Source organism: Salmo trutta, chromosome 33 (genome assembly GCF_901001165.1).
Source record: "Salmo trutta chromosome 33, fSalTru1.1, whole genome shotgun sequence".
Taxonomy (NCBI): Eukaryota; Metazoa; Chordata; class Actinopteri; order Salmoniformes; family Salmonidae; genus Salmo; species Salmo trutta.
In genome coordinates, this window is record NC_042989.1 from 40,435,029 (window position 1) to 40,456,632 (window position 21,604).

The 21,604-nt window shown below is 45.0% G+C and overlaps 1 protein-coding gene across 2 annotated transcripts in view; it reads left to right on the top strand.

Annotated features, from left to right (window-relative positions):
• LOC115172984 (sodium/calcium exchanger 3-like) overlaps positions 1-21,604 on the top strand; it is a 176,127-nt gene that overhangs the window by 120,128 nt on the left and 34,395 nt on the right. The gene's annotated exons all lie outside the window — the stretch shown is intronic.

Here is a 21,604-nt window from a genome sequence, read left to right on the forward strand (position 1 = left end):
TTTCTCAGCCATGTGTTTCTCAGACATGTGTTTCTCAGACATGTGTTTCTCAGCCATGTGTTTCTCAGACATGTGTTTCTCAGACATGTGTTTCTCAGCCATGTGTTTCTCAGCCATGTGTTTCTCAGCCATGTGTTTCTCAGCCATGTGTTTCTCAGACATGTGCTTCCACCTGTGCTTCCCACGGCAACAATGAAAACACTGTACGTACATACATACATACCTGTAAATGGACATCCCCTCCAACACTGTGCCATAGTCCCTAATGGGAAGTAATGTTGAATAGAGGAAACTACAGCTGTTTGTTTAATTCTCACTGCTCTCTTTTCAGTCATGGGAATTGTACAAATATTGCTTCTTTTATATAAAACAAAAAGACTTCCCAAAGATTCTAATGTAAACAAGCTGGTGGCCATTGAAGTGCGTGTGTGTGTGTGTGTGTGTGTGTGTGTGTGTGTGTGTGTGTGTGTGTGTGTGTGTGTGTGTGTGTGTGTGTGTGTGCGAGTGTGTGTGTGTGTGCATGCGAGTGTGTGTGTGTGCGAGTGTGCGCAAGTGGGTGGGGGGGGGGGGTAAATTGTAAAATGAAAGGAAAACACTGTAGGTGAAATTCAATAATTGATGTGTTTTTCCTTTTTAAAAGCCTTAATCATAGAAAGCAGAAATATATGCTGCTTTATTAGTTGTAGTAATCTGTCTCCAGTATATGTAGAGGCTGTATAGCAGTGTGTCCATGTTCCACTGCCATGTTCCTCGTGTTAAGGATGGTGTTCTTCTCCACCCGTCTCTGGTCCACTGCCATGTTCCTCGTGTTGAGGATGGTGTTCTTCTCCACCCGTCTCTGGTCCACTGCCATGTTCCTCGTGTTGAGGATGGTGTTCTTCTCCACCCGTCTCTGGTCCACTGCCATGTTCCTCGTGTTGAGGATGGTGTTCTTCTCCACCCGTCTCTGGTCCACTGCCATGTTCCTCGTGTTGAGGATGGTGTTCTTCTCCACCCGTCTCTGGTCCACTGCCATGTTCCTCGTGTTGAGGATGGTGTTCTTCTCCACCCGTCTCTGGTCCACTGCCATGTTCCTCGTGTTGAGGATGGTGTTCTTCTCCACCCGTCTCTGGTCCACTGCCATGTTCCTCGTGTTGAGGATGGTGTTCTTCTCCACCTGTCTCTGAGCATTTAATTCTCACGTAGAGAAAAGGAAGGAGAGGAAGTCCAAGCTAGTTCTCATCAAAAGTTGTTGTTTTGTGTTGTTTACTTCAGCCGGTTGTTGATAATGTCTGTTGAAAGGTCTAACAGGTGTGCTGCGGTCTGTTACCTAATGGGGGGGGGGGGGTGCTAGCAAGATGGTGTGGTGGGGAGTGGAGGTGGCAGAATCTACACACACACACACACAGAGGGTGCAAAATCTAACACTTCATCTGCAGCCTCCAAAACCAACAGCTCATTATGTTTCTGTAAGCAGAACTGCTACACCCTTTCTCTCTGTGTGCTACGGCTAGCATGCCTGATTCAGGTATACATGTGTTTACATTTACATTTACGTCTAATCCAGAGCGACTTACAAATTGGTGCATTCACCTTATGATATCCAGTGGAACAACCACTTTACAATAGTACATCTATATGTGGGGGGGGGGGTTAGAAGGATTACTTTATCCTATCCGAGGTATTCCTTAAAGAGGTGGGGTTTCAGGTGTCTCTGATCTAAGTTTTATATTCATGATCTAGGCCATGATTAACTGTAAGTTAGCGTTTTCTGATTTAAAGTGTCCATTCGTTCTTTAAATTAATAAAATACATCTCTCTAGGTTGTTCTCTCTTGTTTTAAAGCTGTGATTTCTCTTCTGACATTTTTTTCTCTCTCCGCCTTGAGCAGAGCATTAAAATGAACACCCGAATGTCTATTTCACCAGCCACGTTGGCGGGTGGTCGCATTGCAGGCCGTGATCCTTCTAAACTGCGGCGGTCGCACACCTCCTCCAGGACTGCCTCGGGGAGAAGAAATGCCAGAGATGCATGAGATTGAACTTCGCCCCCAATTAGTTTGTACTATATCGAATCAACATTATATCAGCCCCTTTTTCAATGCAACAAACCAAAATAAATCTAACTTTGCATGATTAATTCAGTGATTTTGTTGTGGGCAGAGCCAGAACCGCAACGAAGTAGAATTCTATTTGTGCGCGATAGCGAATGAGCGGTCTTTCAATCACCCTGGGGAGTGAGTGTGCTTTTCAGATCAGATCAGGGCCACGGTGTGCATATTTGTTGATGTTCTTTGCTAGTTAGCGAGTTATTAGCCCAGTTCTAGATAAGTATAGGTCAACAATGAGGAGTTACTGTTTCCTACAAGAGAACAACAGGTGTAGCTACATTTCAAGCAGTGTTGCCAACTCCTCAGTAAGGAAAGCAGCTATTGGCTGTCCTTAAAATAGCTAGAAGTCGCTAGATGACGTCATCGCCAAATTTGCATAATTGTCCATGTGCATGTAATTGTGATGATGGACGTTGTAGGAGAGAGGAATAACGCTGTAGGAGAGAGGAATAGCGCTGTAGCAGAGAGGAATAACGCTGTAGGAGAGAGGAATAACGCTGTAGGAGAGAGGAATAACGCTGTAGGAGAGAGAGGAATAACGCTGTAGGAGAGAGAGGAATAACGCTGTAGGAGAGAGGAATAACGCTGTAGGAGAGAGAGGAATAACGCTGTAGGAGAGAGGAATAACGCTGTAGGAGAGGAGAGAGGAATAACGCTGTAGGAGAGAGAGGAATAACGCTGTAGGAGAGAGAGGAATAACGCTGTAGGAGAGAGGAATAACGCTGTAGGAGAGGAGAGAGGAATAACGCTGTAGGAGAGAGAGGAAATAACGCTGTAGAGGAGAGGAATAACGCTGTAGGAGAGAAGGAATAACGCTGTAGGAGAGAGGAATAACGCTGTAGAGAGAGAGGGAATAACGCTGTAGGGAGAGAGGAATAACGCTGTAGGAGAGGAGAGAGGAATAACGCTGTAGGAGAGAGAGGAATAACGCTGTAGGAGAGAGGAATAACGCTGTAGGAGAGAGGAATAACGCTGTAGGAGAGAGGAATAATGCTGTAGAGGAGAGAGAGAGGAGAGAGGAATAACGCTGTAGGAGAGGAGAGAGGAATAACGCTGTAGGAGAGAGAGGAATAACGCTGTAGGAGAGAGGAATAACGCTGTAGGAGAGAGGAATAACGCTGTAGGAGAGGAGAGAGGAATAACGCTGTAGGAGAGAGGAATAACGCTGTAGGAGAGAGGAATAACGCTGTAGGAGAGGAGAGAGGAATAACGCTGTAGGAGAGAGAGGAATAACGTCTGTATGAGAGAGAGAGGAATAAACGCTGTAGGAGAGAGGAATAACGCTGTAGGAGGAGAGAGGGAATAACGCCGTAGGAGAGAGGAATAACGCTGTAGGGAGAGAGGAATAACGCTGTAGAGAGAGGAATAACGCTGTAGGAGAGAGAGGAATAACGCTGTAGGAGAGAGGAATAACGCTGTAGGAGAGAGGAATAACGCTGTAGGAGAGAGGAATAACGCTGTGGGAGAGAGGAATAACGCTGTAGGAGAGAGGAATAACGCTGTAGGAGAGAGGAATAACGCTGTGGGAGAGAGATAACGCTGTAGGAGAGAGGAATAACGCTGTAGGAGAGAGGAATAACGCTGTAGGAGAGAGGAATAACGCTGTAGGAGAGAGAGGAATAACGCTGTAGGAGAGAGGAATAACGCTGTAGGAGAGGAGAGAGGAATAACGCTGTAGGAGAGAGGAATAACGCTGTAGGAGAGAGGAATAACGCTGTAGGAGAGAGGAATAACGCTGTAGGAGAGAGGAATAGCGCTGTAGGAGAGGAGAGAGGAATAACGCTGTAGGAGAGAGGAATAACGCTGTAGGAGAGAGAGGAATAACGCTGTAGGAGAGAGGAATAACGCTGTAGGAGAGGAGAGAGGAATAACGCTGTAGGAGAGAGGAATAACGCTGTAGGAGAGAGGAATAGCGCTGTAGGAGAGGAGAGAGGAATAACGCTGTAGGAGAGAGGAATAACGCTGTAGGAGAGAGGAAAGAACGCTGTAGGAGAGAGGAATAACGCTGTAGGAGAGAGGAATAACGCTGTAGGAGAGAGGAATAACGCTGTAGGAGAGAGGAATAACGCTGTAGGAGAGAGGAATAACGCTGTAGGAGAGAGGAATAACGCTGTAGGAGAGAGGAATAACGCTGTAGGAGAGAGAGGAATAACGCTGTAGGAGAGGAATAACGCTGTAGGAGAGAGGAATAACACTGTAGGAGAGAGGAATAACGCTGTAGGAGAGAGGAATAACGCTGTAGGAGAGAGGAATAACGCTGTAGGAGAGAGGAATAACGTCGTGGGAGAGACAAAAAGTGAGACAAAAAAAACACCCTAAATATGTTTAGAACTACAAATGAACTTTCTTCTGTCGATTCTTGTATTTTTTCTAATATCACAATTCCAACCGTCCTCCTCTATCCGGGCTTGGGACCGTCCTCCTCTATCCGGGCTTGGGACCGTCCTCCTCTATCCGGGCTTGGGACCGTCCTCCTCTATCCGGGCTTGGGACCGGCAGAAGTGACCCAAAAGAGGCACTCTGGCAGAGTTACTTAGTTTTTTATTTTATTTTTTATTTTATTTATTTATTTTTAGTTTAGTTTTCTTTAATTTGGTTTGGTTTTTAACCTTATGGTCCACTTAGGAGCCTACAACAAGTTACAGTAAAACATGGACATTTTTAACCATAACATTTTGACATTGTTTAAAAAACTGTCAATGGCAATGTGAGAAAATGATGGTAACTAGTCTGGCTCTAATTCAGGTTAATTGTTTTTTTTTCCAGACCCCCCTCCACACACACACAGGCTGTGCTGGCTCACAGAAAGTGTGTCATCGTCATTTTGGTCAAAGGCTCTCTATGGCAGGTTCAGCAACTGAGGGAGCTGACTTAAATGAGTAAGCAGCTGATGTGCCAATAAGCTGCAAAACATTATCAGCCAGCTGGTGCTCATAGCAAGCCTCACCAGACAGCTTCAGTCCATATCCAATGTACAGGATGGAGTTAAGGGTCTGCAAGGACATCCCATTTCTAAGTTTGCTTTTTACCACACTCATCTGGCTGAATACTCTCTCGACTTCAGCATTCGAGTGTGACAAGGACAACACAGACTGTCACGGTTGTCGAAAGGAGCAGACCAAAGTGCAGCGTGGTTGTAGTTCCAAATTTGTATTTAATTCGTGAAACTTTGCAAATACATAAATAACTGAATATGACAAAACAACAAACCGTGACGCAGAGAGAAACAAACACTACTCAAAATATAATAACCCACAAAACCCAGGAAGAAAAACCCCTACTTCAATATGATCTCCAATTAGAGACAACAAGGACCAGCTGCCTCCAATTGGAGATCAACCCCCCCCAAAAAAACATAGAAATAGAAAAACTAGAACTTAAACATAGAAATACAAAACATAGAAAAACACAAAACACCCCCTGTCACACCCTGACCTACTCTACCATAGAAAATAACCTCTTACTATGGTCAGGATGTGACACAGACACAGCAGCCATGGTAAGTTCTTGAAACGGGTTGATACCAGCTGCATCCCTGAACTTCTAAATCTCACTCCAGAAGCCCAGTGTGTTTTTTTGTCTCATTCCATTTACTAAGATGGATGGCACGTCATTGCTCTTATTGTGTTTTAGAGTTTCCTCCACATTGAAAACTGACATGTACTGCAATGCTTCGATGTTGTCTGGCAGTCTCACCCTCAACTCATTAGTGAGGGAGATGGTGAAGGCTACACACTGCTTTTGGACATTGTTTTCATCCTCAGGCGCAAGGTGGAGCTCAGCTGCATTTGTCTCAAAAAGGTAACCAAGGTTTGGGACTGATGTATCCATCTATTGGCCCTTTGAGTACATCAACATTTGCCAGTGGGATTCAGCACCCTGCTGCTCACAGACTTGATCAGGCTAACCAAGCTGTCAAGTAGCTTAAGAGGATCTACTTACTCTCCCTCAAAAGCCTTGATGGCCAACTGTACCTCACCCAGCACTGACTTCAAAAAAGTCAGATCCAATATGTTTTGAGGATCACTGTACATGGAGTATAAAACCTCAGCCATGTAGCAGTGTTCACTGGACCTGGTCACTGTGAAATGCAGCCTAAGTTCCTCCCACTGGTCCAAAATGCATGAAACCGCGGGTTCAATGGAGAGCCAACGTGTGGCACACACCTTGGTTATCTGTAAAGGTTTCTCCCCACAGTTGATGGTCTCATATATGGCCTCCCTGCGCTTTGGAGACACTGAAAACCAGTTATAAGTCTCTCGTACCAAGTACTCCACCCTACGGGGGGTGGTGTCATTGGAAACATGATTTACATCAAGCTGCAGAGAGTGGCACACACAGCGAATAAGAAACAGATATTTGAGGCCATACTCCTCCTTCAGCACTTTATGGACCCCATTGTTAATCCCCGTCATAACAGAGGCATTGTCAGTCCCTATCCCCAGGAGTTTCTCTTTTTTAATACAACACTTCTCGAGGAAAGCCACAACAGCACGGGGCTATAGATTTGGCATCTCCTCCCTCCAACTCAACAAGCCCCAGAAATGTTGATACAATTGTCTGCTTGGTGTCACTAAAGTACCTTATCCCAACCCCCAGGTACTTAGAAACACTTACATCCGTGGACTCATCGAGGAGGAGGCTGAAACGCTGGTCACCCACATCTGCGACCAACTTTTTCAGAAAGTATGGTGCTAGAACACCATTAATCATTTCTGTGCACTTTGTAGTGGGTAGCAGCAGTGGAGTCTGAGAAAGCAGCTCTACATGGTTCTCCAATGTGATCACATGCCAGCATGGAACAGTGTTCAGCGATTAGCTAATGCCATGGTAGCCTCAGCCTTTTTTGCAGAGTCCATTTTTTTTTAACCATAAATGGCAGCTTGTTTTGGGTGGAACTGTTATAAGGCTTTGCCTTTTGAGTTGTTGTGTTTTTTTTACATCACTAAGTTTGGCGTAGAAATCAGCCTTACAATACAGGCAGTATGCCCGTGTATCATCTCCAATAAACGGCTTCAACCAGCCTTTGAATTCAGGGTTTGATTCCCACTCCTTTCGCTATTTTTGAGTGTACAGTTTAGACTGAGACATGATGAGCTAGCCAGCTAGATGTTTAGCTTATGTCACAGAGAGGCACACACACAGTGGACAAGGTGAGTAAGTGACTGAGGCTGTGTGAGTCAAATGCAGTGATTTCTTTTTGTGCAGTGATTTATTTTAGACAAAGAACATTTTACATTTACATCCCACCCTGAATGTAAGCCAGGGTGGGGATCAGCCAGCGGCGGCTTCCCTCTTGCGTGATTTATTTGCAGTCTGGATGCGGGGGGGTTAACATCTCCTGCTCTGACTGCAGCTGGGAGGGACTGCTGCGTGAGGACTGGGCCGCCTGTGAGTGCTTTGGGACGGGCTGCTCGTTGAGAAGAGTAAGAACGATATGTGCTTTCACGTCAGTATCCAAAAGTCTCCAATAACACCAGAAAAAGTCGATAGATTTGTCGCTAGTCAATTTTTTGAAAATGTGTCGCTAGAGGGATTAAGTGTTTAGTCATATCCCAGTTTACCTATTTGCTTATGCCGGAAAATTATTCAATTTGATTTGGAACGGCAAGCCACACAAAATTCAAAGGGCCTATTTATATAATGAACATGAATTCATTAAATACCAAAATGAGTTAAAGAAAATTGTGATGAATGAAAAAGTATACCAGTTTAATTTAAGAACCAATAAATTGACAGCTGTGCCATATAGATTGTAAAATAGTTGGGAATAGATTTCTTTCGATATACCGATTCCATGTCACATGGTTTATGAACTGATACACAAAAATACTCTGGATTCAAAACATACACATTTTTCAATTTAAATGATTATACGAAATTCTTGTAATCAATAAAATGTTATATATATATGGGGGATACAAATCATCCCAGCTCTGAAGATTTTGCTGCGAATTACAGAATCATTACATCATTTGTATTGGTACTGTCCATATGTAGCTTGTTTTTGTTCACAGGTTCAGGAATGGCTGAAGAATTGCAACATTTACCTGGAGCGAACTCTGCAATTAGCACTGCTGGGTGATTTAAAAAGTCATAGTCAATCAATCAATAATATAATAATACTCCTATCAAAAACGTATATCTTTCATTTACAATATGTAGAAATTATGAGAATTAAAGGTTCAGAACTTTTGGGAAACATCACAGCACAGTTGAATAAATACATGGCAAATAGAAATCAATACTGGATGGTGTTCAGAGATAGATGGGAGGGGTTGAGTGGAGCTGGAGGATGGGACTGGATGGTGTTCAGAGATAGATGGGAGGGGTTGAGGGGAGCTGAAGGATGGGACTGGATGGTGTTCAGAGATAGATGGGAGGGGTTGAGGGGAGCTGAAGGATGGGACTGGATGGTGGTCAGAGATAGATGGGAGGGGTTGAGGGGAGCTGAAGGATGGGACTGGATGGTGTTCAGAGATAGATGGGAGGGGTTGAGGGGAGCTGAAGGATGGGACTGGATGTTGTTCAGAGATAGATGGGAGGGGTTGAGGGGAGCTGAAGGATGGGACTGGATGGTGGTCAGAGATAGATGGGAGGGGTTGAGTGGAGCTGAAGGATGGGACTGGTCTTCAGAGATAGATGGGAGGGGTTGAGGGGAGCTGAAGGATGGAACTGGATGGAGCTGAAGGATGGGACTGGATGGTGTTCAGAGATAGATGGGAGGGGTTGAGGGGAGCTGAAGGATGGGACTGGTCTTCAGAGATAGATGGGAGAGAGGGGTTGAGTGGAGCTGAAGGGTGGGACTAAATTGTGTCTGTAAAATGTATACAGTATGTATAAACAGGAAGTAGAAGCCTAAGTGTTGTTGTCCATTAGTTTACTCCAATTAGGGGAGGGGTGGTAGGTTTAGGGGACAATAATAAAGGAAAATATCTAAAACAATCTATATATTTTATATATCTATTTACAAAAAAATATGTATGGGAGATTGGAAATGGTTCAAACAATTACATTGATGGAAACCACAATTTATCTGCATTATTAAAGCTGATCTACCTCTTAACAAAATATATATACAGTTCACCCTTATTCTAAAATTGATTAAATTGTTGTTGTTTTTCTCATCAATCTACACACAATACCCCATAATGTTAAAGCAAAACCTTTTTTATTTATTTACAAAATAAAAAATAAAATTAATTAATGAAATATGACATTTACATAAGTATTCAGACCCTTTACTCAGTACTTTGTTGAAGCACCTTTGGCAGCGATTATAGCCTCAAGTCTTCTTGGGTATGACGCTACAAGCTTGGCACACCTGTATTTGGGGAGTTTCTCCCATTCTCTGCAGATCCTCTCAAGCTCTGTCAGGTTGGATGGGGAGCGTCGCTGCACAGCTATTTTCAGGTCTTTCCAGAGAGGTTAGATCGGGTTCAAGTCCGGCCTCTGGCTGGGCCACTCAAGGACCTTCAGAGACTTGTCTCAAAGCCACCCCTGCATTGTCTTGGCTGTGTACTTAGGGTCGTTGTCCTGTTGGAAGGTGAACCTTTGCCCCAGTCTGAGAGGTCCTTAGCGCTCTGGAGCAGGTTTTCATCAAGGATCTCTCAGTACTTTGCTCCATTCAGCTCTAGGAATAGTCTTGGTGGTTTCAAACTTCTTCCATTTAAGAATGATGGAGGCCACTGTGTTCTTGGGGACCTTCAATGCTGCAGACATTTTTTGGAACCCTTCCCCAGATTTGTGTCTCAACACAATCCTGTCTCGGAGCTCTACGGACAATTCCTTCGACCTCATGGCTTGGTTTTTGCTCTGACATGCACTGTCAACTGTGGGACCTTATATAGACAGGTGTGTGCCTTTCCAAATCATGTCCAATCAATTGAATTTACCACAAGTGGACTCCAATCAAGTCAGGGCTCCCGAGTGGCACAGCAGTCTAAGGCACTACATCTCAGTGCTAGAGGTGTCACTACAGACCCTGGTTCGATTCCAGGCTGTATCACTACCGGCCGTGATTGGGAGTCCCATAGGGCGGCGCACAATTGGCCCAGCGTCGTCTGCGTTAGGGTTTGGGCGGGGGTAGGCCGTTACTGTAAAATAAGAATTTGTTCTTAACTGACTTGCCGAGTTAAATAAAGGTTAAATATAAATAAATAAAAGTTGTAGAAAACATCTCAAGGATGATCAATGGAAACCAGATGCACCTGGCCTCAATTTAGAGTCTCAAAACAAAGGATCTGAATATTTATGTAAATATGGTATTTCTGTTTTTTATTTTTAGTAAATAAGCAACAATTTCTAAAAACCTGCTTTCGGTTTGTTATTATGGGGTATTGAGATTTGAATTTGAATTGAATCCAGTTTAGAATAAGGCTGTAACGTAACAAAATGTCTAGTAAGTCAAGCGGTCTGAATACTTTCTGAATGGGCCATATGTAAAACAATAAATATCATACAATATAGGCCTGCGTTGAACACCACGTACTGTATAGGCTCCAGTAGGCTAAATCATAGAACTCAAAAGCTATTTCCATGTGAACATTTTCTGGGATTGTCAAAGACCCCAGCCACCCCCAGTCATAGACTGTTCTCTCTACCACCGCATGGCAAGCGGTACCGGAGTGCCAAGTCTTCTCAACAGTTAGAACCTCCAGGCCATAAGACTCCTGAACAGGTAATCAAATGGCTAACCGGACTATTTGCATTGTGTGCCCCCCCCCAATCCCTCTTTTGCGCTACTGCTACTCTCTGTTCATCATATTTGCATAGTCACTATAACCATATCTACATACTACCTCAATCAGCCTGACTAACCAGTGCCTGTATGTAGCCTCGCTACTGTTATAGCCTCGCTACTGTATATAGCCTCTCTACTGTTATAGCCTCTCTACTGTTATATAGCCTCTCTACTGTTATAGCCTCTCTACTGTATATAACCTCTCTACTGTATATAGCCTCTCTACTGTATATAGCCTCTCTACTGTATATAGCCTCTCTACTGTATATAACCTCTCTACTGTATATAACCTCTCTACTGTATATAGCCTCTCTACTGTCTTTTTACTGTTGTTTTATTTCTTTACTTACCTATTGTTCACCAAATACCTTTTTTGCACTATTGGTTAGAGCCTGTAAGTAAGCATTTCACTGTAAGGTCTACACCTGTTTGATTTGATTTGCTCCGTTTGTTTGTTTGGTAGGCCTACATTATAATCCAATAGCCATAATAGCCTATTGGCTGTTGTCTAAAACTGTAAAGGGTACGCAAAATTGCACAAAATTCTGACAACGTTCAAATTTCAGCTCACAAGACTTAACAATTTACACATGTTGAGGGAACATTGTTTGCAAGGGCTCTACAGTGAGAGCGTTACATTAGCGAATAAAATAGGAGCTGCAGGAGCTGTTTTCCAAAGTGTTTTCTTCTGTTTGGTTTCATAGCTGCTAATTACACAAAGAAAAGCAGGAATCCAAGATCCCACCTCGCGCAGCAACTGGCCTGGCGGGACGCTGTGCGTATAGAGTGAAATGCGGATAGATTCTTTTTTTTTGCGTACAGGCATAAAAGCTGGTCTAATTTACTCGACAGTCTACAAAATGAGACTTGTGTTTCTTGGCTATTTACATTGCTTTGTTCACAAGCTCAGTTGTTTTTGCAACGTTAGTTTGAGTCTGCTGCTTTAGCTGATAGCGAAGATACACCCTAATCACTCACACACACACACACACACACACACACACACACACACACGCACACACACACACACACACACGCACACACACACACACACACACACACACACACACACACACACACACACACACACACACACACACACACGCACACACACACACACACGACAGGACTCCAGTGGCCCCGTTACCACAGTAACCTCCCGTCCTTAAAGGGCCAGCTGAACATTTTGTCTCTGATATTTTGGTTAGAACCCCATAGAGTCGATTGACGAATGTGTGCATAATAATTAAAAAAAATCCCCCAACAAAATCTGTCAGTTTAAACTAGAGATATCTGGGGGTGGGGGGGGGGGGGGGGGTTTGAGACGCATTGGATCCACCGCGTCAGTGGTGACAGGTGACAGAGCTAGAGCGGCGTTTGTCAGACCAGGAGACATATGAAAATTGGTCTTCTCACAAAATCAAGTGTCATGGGACTAATCTGAAGGTAACTGGTACTGGGACTAATGTGAAGGTAACTGGTACTGGGACTAATGTGAAGGTAACTGGTACTGGGACTAATGTGAAGTTAACTGGTACTGGGACTAATGTGAAGTTAACTGGTACTGGGACTAATGTGAAGTTAACTGGTACTGGGACTAATGTGAAGTTAACTGGTACTGGGACTAATGTGAAGTTAACCGGTACTGGGACTAATGTGAAGGTAACTGGTACTGATATTAAAACATGAGTGGAAGTATGAAGGTAGTTTTGTGCCTACCCCAAAAAAGGGTGTTAAATATGTGTAAAGAAAGGAAACATGTTTTTCCTGTGTTTTCTTATATCTCCTAGATATAGGACAGACACTTTAAAACCTTACTAGGACAGACACTTTAAAACCTTACTAGGACAGGCACTTTAAAACCTTATTCCTTATGATTATTTTTAGTTGTTGTCTGTTTTGCCATTTATGAATGTTTTATTCAATGTGTTTCTCTGGACTGTAGTAGTAAAGGCCAAATTCAATATTTTATCAGATAAATGTTTTATATATTTTTGTTATACCAAAATGGGTCTTGAAATTCAAAATTAGCACCAGCCCCCAACCCCCCACACACACACAGTTTAGACTTTTAAGAATGAAAAAAAACTCGGGTACCAAAATTGAAATGATATTGAGAAATATACCACATAACTTTTTACCAATACATTTATTGTTTTGTAAACATTACAAAGCATGGTAATCAATTTGTGTTTTTATATGTAATTGTTTCAAAAAAATATTTTGTCTGGTAAAAAATCTTGAGTGGCTGATAGATGCGTGTCATCTACGTGCCCCAGTGGCTGGTGGACCAAATTGTTACACACACACACACACACACACACACACACACACACACACACACACACACACACACACACACACACACACACACACACACACACACAGTCTCCTTGAAGGTCAAATCCTTGTCACTAGACAGTCAATCAGACTTCTCCTTGTCACTTGACAGCCAATCAGACTTCTCCTTGTCACTAGACAGCCAATCAGACTTCTCCTTGTCACTAGACAGTCAGACTTCTCCTTGTCACTAGACAGTCAGACTTCTCCTTGTCACTTGACAGTCAATCAGACCTCTCCTTGTCTCTTGACAGCCAATCAGACTTATCCTTGTCACTTGACAGCCAATCAGACTTTTCCTTGTCACTTGGCAGCCAATCAGACTTCTCCTTGTCACTAGACAGCCAATCAGACTTGTCCTTGTCACTAGACAGCCAATCAGACTTGTCCTTGTCACTAGACAGCCAATCAGACTTGTCTTTGTCACTAGACAGCCAATCAGACTTCTCCTTGTCACTAGACAGCCAATCAGACTTGTCCTTGTCATTAGACAGCCGATCAGACTTGTCCTTGTCACTAGACAGCCAATCAGACTTGTCCTTGTCACTAGACAGCCAATCAGACTTCTCATTGTCACTAGAGAGTCAATCAGAATTCTCCTTGTCACTTGACAGTCAATCAGACTTGTACTTGTCACTTGACAGCCAATCAGACTTCTCCTTGTCACTAGACAGCCAATCAGACCTCTTAGACAGTGTTGCAGGATTCAGCACATTGAAAACAAGGTTCAACAACATGAGTGACAGAAAGATAGAACGAGGGGGAGAGAGAGGAGAGAGAAGGATGGATATTTGATTGGACAGACAAAGAGAATGGTTCAAATGGATAAATATTCTATTCTGTCACAGTGAGTCTGCTTACTATAACATAGCTACTATGCTTTCAGTGTGTAGCTTTCAATGTAGCTAATAATGTAGCTTATAATGTAGCTTATAATGTACAGTTGAAGTCGGAAGTTTACATAAACTTAAGTCATTAAAACTATTTTTTCAACCACTCCACAAATTTCTTCAAACTCCTTCAAACTCAGTGCCTCTTTGCTTGACATCATGGGAAAATCAAAAGAAATCAGCCAAGACCTCAGAAAAAAAATTGTAGATCTCAACAAGTCTGGTTCATCATTGGGAGCAATTTCCAAACGCCTGAAGGTGCCACGTTCATCTGTACAACCAATAGTACGCAAGTATTAACACCATGGGACCACGCAGCTGTCATACCGCTCAGGAAGGAGACACGTTCTGTCTCCTAGAGATGAATGTACTTTGGTGCGAAAAGTGCAAATCAATCCCAGAACAACAGCAAAGGACCTTGTGAAGATGCTGGAGGAAACAGGTACAAAAGTATCTATATCCACAGTAAAACGAGTCCTATATCGACATAACCTGAAAGGCCGCTCAGCAAGGAAGAAGCCACTGCTCCAAAACCGCCATAAATATGCCAGACTATGGTTTGCAACTGCACATGGGGACAAAGATTGTACTTTTTGGAGAAATGTCTGATGAAACAAAAATAGAACTGTTTGGCCATAATGACCATTGTTATGTTTGGAGGGAAAAGGTGGAGGCTTGCAAGCCGAAGAACACCATCCCAACCGTGAAGCACAGGTGAGGCAGCATCATGTTGTGGGGGTGCTTTGCTGCAGGAGGGCCTGGTGCACTTCAAAAAATATATGGCATCATGAGGTGGAAAATTATGTGCATATATTGAAGCAACATCTCAAGACATCAGTCAGGAAGTTAAAGCTTGGTCGCAAATGGGTCTTCCAATTGGACAATGACCCCAAGCATACTTCCAAAGTTGTGGCAAAATGGCTTAAGGACTACAAACTCAAGGTATTGGAGTGGCCATCACAAAATTCACCCAACTTATTGTGGGAAGCTTGTGGAAGGCTACCCAAAACGTTTGACCCAAGTTAAAGAATTTAAAGGCAATGCTACCAAATACTAATTGAGTGTATGTAAACTTCTGACCCACTGGGAATGTGATGAAAGAAATAAAAGCTGAAATAAATCATTCTCTCTACTATTATTCTGACATTTCACATTCTTAAAATAAAGTGGTGATCCTAACAGACCTAAGACAGATATTGGTCTCCCTATGGACCTGCCAACGGGTCAGAATAGAACTGGTACTGAGTCTGTCAGACAGACATTTGTACTGTAGAGGGTGTCATCACTTTAAGGATACTGGGGTAGAAACCCAGAAACCAAGTCTTCATCTGAGCCCGACTGGGGTAGGTAGAATCACTCATCTGAGCCCGACTGGGGTAGGTAGAATCACTCATCTGAGCCCAACTGGGGTAGGTAGAATCACTCATCTGAGCCCGACTGGGGTTGGTAGAATCACTCATCTGAGCACGACTGGGGAAGGTAGAAACACTCATCTGAGCCCGACTGGGGAAGGTAGAATCACTCATCTGAGCCCGACTGGGTAGGTAGAATCACTCATCTGAGCCCGACTGGGGAAGGTAGAATCACTCATCTGAGCCCGACTGGGTAGGTAGAATCACTCATCTGAGCCCGACTGGGGAAGGTAGAATCACTCATCTGAGCCCGACTGGGGTAGGTAGAATCACTCATCTGAGCCCGACTGGGGAAGGTAGAATCACTCATCTGAGCCCGACTGGGGAAGGTAGAATCACTCATCTGAGCCCGACTGGGATGGAGGTGTTTAAAAATATTACTTTTTATTTAGTTTGTCATTTTTTCAGAAGGGGGTTACAGGTTCAGGTATAACATTTAAAGTCATATTAATTCAGATATATTCAGTTATCATATTTGTGTTTCATCTTTTCACATCTATTTTTCTTGTACCTGTGGGTTGCCTCTCCAAAGAAGAAAGAGAAACAACAATCAGAGAAAGTGAACAAAGATAAAGAACAGGATGTTCATATTTTTTATGGACGTAAAATAAACAAAAAATGGCTCCCCCTCCCTAACCCCGTCTATCCAACCCCCCTCAGCCCCTTTCCACCTGTCCGCATCCTCCCGCCCCACCCAGAAACCAAGTTTCCCACCCTTTGACTCCCTTTCCCACACCGTCTAGCCCCATCCTCCCGCATCTTCATCTGACCCCGTCACCACCCCGACCCGAAGAAAGCATGCTTCCCACCGCTTCCCGTCCCCCTCCCACCCATTCATCCCCTGAGTCTCCCCTTACCTTCCCTCAATCCCCCCCTCCTCCCCCACAACAACCAGAGAACCCCCCTCCTCCCCCACAACAACCAGAGAACCCCCCTCCTCCCCCATCAATAACCAGAGAACCCCCCTCCTCCCCACAGCAACCAGAGAACCCCCCTCCTCCCCCACAACAACCAGAGAACCCCTCTCCTCCCCCACAACAACCAGAGAACCCCCCTCCTCCCTCTCCTCCCCCACAACAACCAGAGAACCCCCCTCCTCCCCCACAACAACCAGAGAACCTCCCCTCCTCCCCCACAACAACCAGAGAACCCCCCTCCTCCCCATCAACAACCAGAGAACCCCCCTCCTCCCCATCAACAACCAGAGAACCCCCCTCCTCCCCCACAACAACCAGAGAACCCCCCCTCCTCCCCCACAACAACCAGAGAACCCCCCTCCTCCCCCACAGCAACCAGAGAACCTCCCTCCTCCCCCACAACAACCAGAGAACCCCCCTCCTCCCCCACAACAACCAGAGAACCCCCCTCCTCCCCCACAACAACCAGAGAACCCCCCTCCTCCCCCACAACAACCAGAGAACCCCCCTCCTACCCATCAACAACCAGAGAACCCCCCTCCTACCCATCAACAACCAGAGAACCCCCCTCCTCCCCCACAACAACCAGAGAACCCCCCTCCTCCCCCACAACAACCAGAGAACCCCCCTCCTCCCCCACAACAACCAGAGAACCCCCCTCCTCCCCCACAACAACCAGAGAACCTCCCCTCCTCCCCCACAGCAACCAGAGAACCTCCCCTCCTCCCCCACAACAACCAGAGAACCCCCCTCCTCCCCCACAACAACCAGAGAACCCCCTTCCTCACCCATAACAACCAGAGAACCCCCCTCCTCCCCCACAACAACCAGAGAACCCCCCTCCTCCCCCACAACAACCAGAGAACCCCCCTCCTACCCATCAACAACCAGAGAACCCCCCTCCTCCCCCACAACAACCAGAGAACCCCCCTCCTACCCATCAACAACCAGAGAACCCCCCTCCTACCCATCAACAACCAGAGAACCCCCCTCCTCCCCCACAACAACCAGAGAACCCCCCTCCTCCCCCACAACAACCAGAGAACCCCCCTCCTCCCCCACAACAACCAGAGAACCTCCCCTCCTCCCCCACAGCAACCAGAGAACCTCCCCTCCTCCCCCACAACAACCAGAGAACCCCCTCCTCCCTCACAACAACCAGAGAACCCCCCCTCCTCCCTCACAACAACCAGAGAACCCCCCCTCCTCCCTCACAACAACCAGAGAACCCCCCTCCTCCCCCACAACAACCAGAGAACCCCCCTCCTACCCATCAACAACCAGAGAACCCCCCCCTCCTCCCTCACAACAACCAGAGAACCCCCCTCCTCCCCCACAACAACCAGAGAACCCCCCTCCTACCCATCAACAACCAGAGAACCCCCCTCCTACCCATCAACAACCAGAGAACCCCCCTCCTACCCATCAACAACCAGAGAACCCCCCTCCTCCCCCACAACAACCAGAGAACCCCCCTCCTCCCCCACAACAACCAGAGAACCCCCCTCCTCCCCCACAACAACCAGAGAACCTCCCCTCCTCCCCCACAGCAACCAGAGAACCTCCCCTCCTCCCCCACAACAACCAGAGAACCCCCTTCCTCACCCATAACAACCAGAGAACCCCCCTCCTCCCCCACAACAACCAGAGAACCCCCCTCCTCCCCCACAACAACCAGAGAACCCCCCTCCTACCCATCAACAACCAGAGAACCCCCCTCCTCCCCCACAACAACCAGAGAACCCCCCTCCTACCCATCAACAACCAGAGAACCCCCTTCCTACCCATCAACAACCAGAGAACCCCCCTCCTCCCCCACAACAACCAGAGAACCCCCCTCCTCCCCCACAACAACCAGAGAACCCCCCTCCTCCCCCACAACAACCAGAGAACCTCCCCTCCTCCCCCACAGCAACCAGAGAACCTCCCCTCCTCCCCCACAACAACCAGAGAACCCCCCTCCTCCCTCACAACAACCAGAGAACCCCCCTCCTCCCCCACAACAACCAGAGAACCCCCCTCCTACCCATCAACAACCAGAGAACCCCCCTCCTTCCCTGTGGGCCTGAAAGCAAAGAATGGAAATAAAAGTATAATTAAATATCGATAGTTGGTTTAAATGTGTGGGGTCTTTAGTGTGTATTTGTCCAAGCCTCAATTGTTTCTTAACTAGCACCAATGATTCTCGCTGTCAATAATTCTAATGATATAACTTCTAACAGCAGCTGTATCCACTGGTTGAAGGGGAGAGAGTCAGGTGGCAGCCATCTTAGAGCCCCCCAAAACAAATGTGCAGCAGTCATCTTCTCTGATTGATTGAGAGGTTCAAGGGGCTATCATCATTAAGTAACCATAATGACTGGGAATCATTTAATATTTACATTCACGCTCTTTGAAAAATAATTGTGTCACTTTGTCCCAAAATAATTTAACTGCAGGGCACTCCCATATCCTATGAAGGAATGTGTCTACCTGATTTAGGGGACTCAGAGAGCATTTGGAAGTTAGGGACAATTTTATTATAAAACGTTTCTTGTGTGTTAGATAAAGTCTTTGAACAAATGTTTTATTAATAAATTGATGGTTCGGATTATGGGATGTCAAGGACATATTTTTTCCATATTCTGGTCCAGTTAAAGAATGATTCAGTTACATTTAAATGAATTTTACATTTAGGAATTGTCCTCTACCTATTACTATCCATGATATCGCCAAGGATACAGATACCACATTTGGACCATTGGGGCGATGTGAAAGACCGTCTTCCAAATCGAAGGGCATTATAGTTCAATATTGGAGTCCGGGCGTGTCATTCCATTTCCTAGTTGCATCGTTTTTCAATTTCGTGCCGAATAGAGATAGTGTGAACAGTAATAGAACAAAGCGTAGTTTACATTGTTTTTTTATATATTTTTTTTATTTAACGAGGCATGTCAGTTAAGAACAAATTCTTATTTACAATGACGACCTACAGCGGCCAAACCCGGACGACCGCTGGGCCAATTGCGCGCCGCATTATGAGACACCCAATCACGGCCTGATGTGATACATCAAGGGATATATGAGTGGCGACCACCTCTTCCAATAGGAAGTAGGAAACACAATTTGTCTCTGTATTCTCAGCCAGGGAGTGTAAGTGTCATGTCTTATTAAACACAATTTAATAATCCGGGGCGAAATGCTAGTGCTTGGAAATACAATTTAAAGTTTGGAACGGATAGCCCTCAAGTGTATTTCCCTCTCTCTGTAAATGTGTTCATTTAATCCGGGATCTCCATGTTCTTTGACATGATGATGATGATGATGATGAGGAGGAGGAGTTTTAAACTGCTACCTACAGAACCTGTACTTCTATTTCCATCGAAAACCTCTTTCATTGAGGAGCTACTAACACCCACACACTTTCTCTCTCAACACTCCCTCTCTGCCATTCACATTTCTAGAGGCCTGTAGAGATGTGCCCTTGTCCCAGCCAGCCTTATCCCCCCCACCAGCCAAGAGGCCTCAGAGCTGTACTGTGTAGCTACTCTATAACCTTGTCCCAGGCCCCAGTCCACCTGGAGGAAGCAGTGGAACCCTGGGAGTGAATGATGAGGAGCTGTCATCTCCGCAGGTAGGACTCCACCTCCATCTCAGCTGTTCCCACCTGTTGGCAGACAAGGTGAGAGTCTGGGAAGAGTTAGAGACGTGGCAGCGCCAAGACCTCTACGCCACAATGGTCTGCTTAACCCGGGCCTGCCATGGGTCATGGGCCCGTATTCACAAACCATGTAAAAACAGGAGTGGTGATCTAGGATCTGTTTCCCCCTTTAGTTCATAATGAATGTGATTATATGAACAGCGTGGGACCTGATCATAATGAATGTGATTATATGGACAGCGTGGGATCTGATCATAATGAATGAGATTATATGGACAGCGTGGGACCTGATCATAATGAATGAGATTATATGGACAGCGTGGGACCTGATCATAATGAATGAGATTATATGGACAGCGAGGGACCTGATCATAGATCATAATGAATGAGATTATATGGACAGCGTGGGATCTGATCATAATGAATGAGATTATATGGACAGCGTGGGACCTGATCATAATGAATGAGATTATATGGACAGCGTGGGATCTGATCATAATGAATGAGATTATATGGACAGCGTGGGATCTGATCCTAGATCATAATGAATGAGATTATATGGACAGCGTGGGATCTGATCATAATGAATGAGATTATATGGACAGCGTGGGATCTGATCATAATGAATGAGATTATATGGACAGCGTGGGATCTGATCATAATGAATGAGATTATATGGACAGCGTGGGATCTGATCATAATGAATGAGATTATATGGACAGCGTGGGACCTGATCCTAGATCATAATGAATGAGATTATATGGACAGCGTGGGACCTGATCCTAGATCATAATGAATGAGATTATATGGACAGCGTGGGACCTGATCATAATGAATGAGATTATATGGACAGCGTGGGATCTGATCATAATGAATGAGATTATATGGACAGCGTGGGATCTGATCATAATGAATGAGATTATATGGACAGCGTGGGACCTGATCATAATGAATGAGATTATATGGACAGCGTGGGACCTGATCATAATGAATGAGATTATATGGACAGCGTGGGACCTGATCCTAGATCATAATGAATGTGATTATATGGACAGCGTGGGACCTGATCATAATGATTGAGATTATATGGACAGCGTGGGACCTGATCATAATGAATGAGATTATATGGACAGCGTGGGACGGTTTGATTCATTTTGATTTTGATGTGACAAAAAACTTCTGAGAAACTTCTGATGCAGTTTTCATATTCTGTTAGTTTACCATGTATAGTGTGTAGTGTATAGTGTGTAGTGTAGTGTGTAGTGTATAGTGTATAGTGTGTAGTGTGTAGTGTGAAGTGTGTCGTGTAGTGTGTAGTGTGTAGTGTATAGTGTGTAGTGTGAAGTGTGTCGTGTAGTGTGTAGTGTGAAGTGTGTAGTGTGTAGTGTGTCGTGTAGTGTGTAGTGTATAGTGTGTAGTGTGTAGTGTGTCGTGTAGTGTATAGTGTGAAGTGTGTCGTGTAGTGTGTTGCCCAGCTACCTCCTGAACTTGCATCAGCAGCAGCGGGGAACAGAAGTTCTCTCTCTCTCTCCTTCTCTTCATCTCTTTCTCCTTCTCTTCTTCTCTCCTTCTC